Source organism: Salmo salar, chromosome ssa05 (assembly GCF_905237065.1).
Source record: "Salmo salar chromosome ssa05, Ssal_v3.1, whole genome shotgun sequence".
Lineage (NCBI taxonomy): Eukaryota > Metazoa > Chordata > Actinopteri > Salmoniformes > Salmonidae > Salmo > Salmo salar.
The window spans coordinates 39845898-39852206 of NC_059446.1; the positions used below are offsets into that span (position 1 = coordinate 39845898).

Here is a 6309-nt window from a genome sequence, read left to right on the forward strand (position 1 = left end):
GATGGGCATTCCGGCTCTTTTCAGTGAGCCGGCTCGTTCGGCTCAGCTCACCAAAAAGGGATGGCTCTTTTGGCTAAAAAATATATGTTTTGTATTTTTTCAAGTCAAACAGTTTGTGATAGTTTGACTATGATTGGTGTTAAAACAATTCAATTATTAAATGAAATCATACTCTACCTTAACCACAATGTATTTAAAAATGCATTGGTTTGTTATGAAAAAGAATGCAATTAAACATTTGAATTTAACAAAGTGCATATAAATCTAACCATTCAAAATGAATACAATCTGAACAGCATAATAGAATATTGCACCATATCAAAGAAAAATAAATAACAATTTGCAAAACTGCAGCATCCTACAAATTGAAATAAATGTAAAAATGAAGGATGCTATTACACATGTGCATTTAAAGTATAACTTTTTTAATGTATATAAACAAAGTGCATATAAATGTAACAATTCAAAACAAATACAATCTGAACAACATAATAATGGAATATTGCACCATATCAAAGAAAAATAAATAACAATGTGCAAAACGGCAGCATCCCACTTAAAACATTAAACTGGTCCCTCTTTTCTCTCTCTTCTTTATTGCCATGTTATAACCAGCAGCACACAGCAATGCTGACCATATTTTGCTTTTATGGTAGATTTGCATTCAGAAATGCAAGCTGCCTCACTTTTGAGGGGCTGATGCGGTTTCTTCTCTCAGTAATTATTTGTCCCATTTTCGAGAAGACCCTCTTAGAGGGAATGGATGTGGCCACTATGCAGTCTCCCTGTCATGACTTTAGTAAGCCGTGGGTAGACAGAGGCCTTGTTCTTCCACCAGCTCAGAGGATCTGCAGATCCTCCAAATAGGATTGGACCTCCATTATGGCATCTGCTGAGGGATTCCTTCGTGCTGCATCCCCAGTTGCTCTCTCGTCAAACAGCATCCAAACAGCAGACATTTGTGGCACTACTGCTGGTGCTTCTGCTCCATCTGATCCCTCTTCTTTCTGTTGCCCTGGTGCCTGAGCCAGCTGACTGCTGGGGATATCCCTCCCTGCTGCTGAGGTTATTCTTTGAAGAGCCTCATCAATCGCTCTGGCATCGCTGAAGGCTAACTTCTTAAACCTGGGGTCAAGTGCAGCAGTTTCTGATAGCACATGTTATATTCCATTCTGTGGAACTTTCTGTCCATTGATGAACATATGGTGTCCATCAACTCTGTCACATGTCCTGTGGTCACATTTGCTTCTCTCTGGAGGCTAGCTGTGATTCGCTGCAGACCCTTACACAGGAGTATCATTTTTGAGGCTGTCACACAGCTGAAAAGAGAGAACAGTAACTTATTAGTTCAGGTTTATGTTTTGTCTACTGATACTACATTCGCATCTACTGCTCATATATAATACTGGATTAAATAATGATGTAGTAATAACTGCTTACTGTACCTCTCTCCACTGATCTCCACAGTGACCTGCTCAAAGGGTTCCAGGACTCTGCACACCTCCCTCCACCACCTCCCATTCCTCTTGGGTCAGAGCATCAACAGGTGCATTGACAATGGCCAGGGTAGAGACGATGGCATCCTTTGATTCAAGAAACCACTTCAACATATAAAATGTTGAATTCCACCTGGTAGTGCAGTCTTGTTCAGGCCTCAGCTCAGGCAGCCCCATCTGGCATTGTGTAGACTTTAGTTGTTCAGCACCTACTGTGCTCCAGTGGATGTATTCCACAGCTGCTTTCACTTTGTCCAGAGTGGACTTCATCACCTTCAGAGCATCTCTTACAATCAGGTTGATTGTGTGGGCAAGACATGGATGATAGGTCCATTTAAACATTTTCATGGCTTTGGTTATGTTAGCTGCATTGTCGCTAACACAACAGACCACTTTTCCATCTACTTGCCATTCTCTGACCACTCTCAACAGTTCTTCTGCCAAGTTCTCTGAGGTGTGTCTGTCGCTGAACTCAAAGCAGTCCAGAAGACAGCTAGACATCGAAAAATCTTCAATGAAGTGACATGTAACTGATATGTAAGAAGTGGTTCCCTTGGACTCTCCAGCAGTCAGTGGTAAGGCAAACTGCAGTAGCTTTTTGGACTCTTTCCCACACTGAAGCCTGTGTGCTCTCGTACAGTTGTGGAATAAGTGATTTTGAAAGGGTTTTCCTGCTTGGAATTGTGTACATTGGATTTAGACTATTGCTATAATTTCTAAAACCTCTGTCCTCCACGATCGAAAATGGCTGGAAATCGGTGGCAATCATTTTAGCCAATGCAATATGAATTTGGCCTTGTTTTGCTACAGACATAGACTTTGGCATACACTGGTCCATAGAAGACTGCGTTGCTGTGGGTCGCGGAGTAGGCCTACGTGACTGAGTGGATACATCTCCACATGTGGAGGTGCAGGCTCCACCACTATCACTAGCAGGCCCGCTAGTTTCTCGAAGCTCCGCTAAAGCTAGCTTCAGAGTTGGGTGCACAGTTCGCATATGCCGGTGTAGGTTGTGCATAGAACCGGCTTTATATGAGATTTTGTTTTGGCAAATTCTACACTGTGCTCTAACATAGTCTACATTACTAAAATGCATCTAAATGCTACTGTGCTTCCGACTCATTTTCCAGCTGTTGTTTTCACAGTTGTCCTTCCTCTCTCTCCTCGGCTGCTAAGTGTGTGACTGTGAGTGAGTTGGCTCGGCCCTTCCTCACGCATCTTTGGTTCATTGGTTGACACTGCGTGTCTGATTGACAGGAACAACAGGTGAAGCTGTTAGTCTGAGCAGACAGTCAGAACCAATGTGTGCGCTTGAGCATTTAGGCCTATATTACTTTATTTATTTTTTCATTCTTTGAATTAGTTAATTCTATTCATTTAAATATTTTGATTATTCATATCTTAATTTTTAAAATATTTTTAAAAATAGATTCGGCTCTTCTGATATGCAAGCCGGCTCCCAACGTTCACCTACAAGAGCCGGCTCTTAGAGCCGACTCGTTCGCGAACGACCCATCACTACTGAGCACGGCTTTGAGGGGCACTGACATGGAAAAATACAAGAACTGGTATGTTGTGGGGCTACTGTGGTTCCCATCAGCCTAAACTAGCCATGAATAACATTACATTCTAGTCAACACAGCAGCATGTTTATAACATGCTTATAACAGCCTCACATAGCCTTTATAACAGCACATTAGGATGAAGTTCTGCTGAGATTTGATCACATAGCAGCAGCAGCCGTAAAAAAATGCACTGGCACTTCTCTATGTGGAAACTGTCTGCATTTGACTCAATAGAAAAATGTGTGTATAACAACATGTGTAAACGTATGATATATATCTTTGTACTTCTTAGTCATGTGCATGTATATCATCACCATAATGATGTTATGTAGCCTACAGTTTCTCAAATTCTATGTAGGGTGGATACTGAAGTTGGCTACTTTGAAGGAAGGCTCTTCTAGACAAACGATGTAGCAGCCTAATCACTACTGCCTTCCCTCCACATCACTCAGTCCTAGCGGGACATAGCCTACTTAACCAACTTTCCACTGTCACGTGAAACGTTATTGAATTAAAAATGAATTGTTGGGTGCAGTCAGAAAAAACGGTGCTCCAAAGTGCTCCATCTTTAGGTATACAAATAAGGAAATATATGTACACTTTTTCTCGCATAATTCCAATCGGCAACATTGCAAAAGATGAAGACAACGGCAGGTTGTTTTCCCATTTCGACAGTGTTTTCAGATTCTGTCTCTACACTCATTCAGAATGGTAAGTAGACTTACTGAACAGTTACAATCAATCCTAACGATACTCACAGGCCACAAAGTTACAATAATAAGTTAATTTCTTGCTGTGTGAAGTTGTATCACGGGGCTTCACTTGCTTGATGCAGATATTCAAACAACCGGACACAATTCCAGGCGGAAAACTTCGACTAGAATTCATACAAATGGCCTTCATTGGTACCACTATTGAATAGCCAAAAACTGCTGTGAGATTCAACTCTGTACCCGGGCTTCGTTTTCAATTCATGGGAAATTCAGGCCAAAACTGTGGCTGCATTTTCAGTCTGCGCCAAGGCGAGTGGATGATAGCAAGCCAGTCGAGGCTTGTAGTTGAACGATTGAACAGCGATCAGCTCGTCTTGACCAAAACATTTGCACCAGAAAACGATGTACTTTGTCACACTCACCTTCTCAATCGGCATCTGGTAGAATTAATACTTGGATTCAACCAAAGCAAACACGACGCCTCATCTCGCTTTCCCTGTACCCGGGCTCCGTTCTCCCGTTTTTGCAGACTTGTCTGATGAGAGAAATGTCAGAATGTCCCTCTTTCTGCAGAGCTATACAACACTGCCCCACAATGTTCGACAGGGGGCAGCAGCACGGCATCAATTGTCCCTAATCAGGTTACAGCGTTATCTCATTAAATGAATAGTTAAATTACATATTTAGCTCATCTTCTGGACAATCTGTCCAGTAGTCCACCCAATATTTTAATTTGTTTATTTAGTAATACGGATGAAAAATTGTTCAGAAATAGTTCCTAACTGTTCATTAATTTATACATTGGTTGAAAATGTGTGATATACTGTAAATTCATTAAAGTACTGCTTGCCAAGTAAGTACTGAGATTATGGCTGCAATGAAATAGTAATCACACAATTCAAACCATTGTCACCCCACTATTTCAAGAGGCTCTCCAGACCATTGAAGACCCCAACCGAAGAGGCATTCATGCAAACATTATTCAATATTAATCATGGCAGACCTATGATTAACATGTAATCTGTAATAATAAGTATAAGTAGTCTGCCATTTTTATCACGTTTTATGTGGACATGTATTGCTTATTTCTGTCAAGGTTGCTGACAACATATTGACAGACTAGACCAAAAAACAAACATACTGCTTGTATACGAGATTTAATGAGGATCACATCAACTGTAGACTTGAAGTTGAAGGTTAAGCAAATAAATAGCTGGAAACACTGTATGTTTCCATGGCTTGACCTTTCTTCTTTCTCTCTAAAACAGAGAGGGGCTAACAATAAGTGTCTGTCTGAACGCCGATGTCTCATTCCAAACTCTTTATCCCCCTGAACAAGCAAATAATGTAAAACTGATTCAGGATCAGTTTTCACAGGAATAAAGTCACCACACATGTATGTCCTCTGACCTTGAGACACATGCGGCCTGTAATTTGATTTTGGAGGGGCTAAACCCGGGACGAAGCCGTCCTTCAAACAGATTTGCCTGTCTCACCCAGACCTCATGACGGGGGGCAAGGGGGGTAACACCACACAACTAATTTGGCGTCCAAGACAGGCAAGGAGGTCAACACTGAGAGTTAACTTTATTGTCTTTGTCTTCCCCAAAATGAAGCAGACGCAGTCCTCAGTCAATACTATGTGTGTCCTGTGGCTAAATGAGGGAGTATATCAGGCATTTAAAATCCACCCTGGCCACAGGGGCAATCGATAAATTAACCGAGGTAGTCGGATGAGTACATAATTAAAAACTATATTGATGTGTTCTGAGGGAGGGACAGTGGCTGTCCTGTGCCATGTGAAAACACAGGAGACTGCTGTACCCAGTGATAGGTGAGCCAGTTCACGGCAGGAGAGGACATGACTGCCTTTATCTGAACAACATCCAAGTCCAGAGTTTAGATCAACCAAGGTCTTCAACCTAGAGGTCAACTACTCAAGTCAGTTCAGGAAATGAATTTAAATTCATCAAAATAATGACCCATAATCTCTTACGAAAAAAAATCACCATTTCATGAACTTCAAACAACATATTTTCTGAATTGACAGTCTGGGATTGCACAGAGTTGACCCCATCTCTGTCTCAGCCCAACCTCCTGCCTGTTGTGCTTAGCACTGCCAAGCAGAATACTCCAGCCTCTAGGCTTGTAGATTTATTCTTATCCCTGTATGTGGTGTCTCAGCAGAGAGCCTCTTCCACGACCTTATATAAACGTTAGGGTGTTATGACTCCATTAGTGTTCATCTCTAATCTGAAACATCCCCCAACTACAGCTCCAATGTGCTAATTGAGGTTTTCCAAAACCAGGCGCACAGGGCCTGCTGCAAATAGCATGCAGAGTAAACCATTACATACTTGGTAAGAGAGTTGATCAGAATAAATAGACACACACACACAATCTTCAATTAATTCCAGATATTCATTAATATAGTTGCATAATGATTAATGAATTTATTTTTCATATTTATAATTTTTTTATTTAAATAAAATAGGAGGTTAATGTCATGAAAAGAAGCATGCGCCGTGTTGCATT

General features: G+C 41.2%; 1 protein-coding gene across 2 annotated transcripts in view; it reads right to left on the reverse strand.

Moving 5' to 3' along the window:
• The window catches only part of ndst1a (N-deacetylase/N-sulfotransferase (heparan glucosaminyl) 1a), a 94311-nt gene extending 89961 nt beyond the window's left edge, over window positions 1–4350 (reverse strand). For both annotated transcript variants that reach the window (XM_014199896.2, XM_014199895.2), the window contains exon 1: window positions 4197–4350. The gene's annotated coding sequence lies outside the window, so the exon portion shown is untranslated. The remainder of the gene's footprint in view (window positions 1–4196) is intronic.
• Window positions 4351–6309: the final 1959 nt, after the last annotated feature.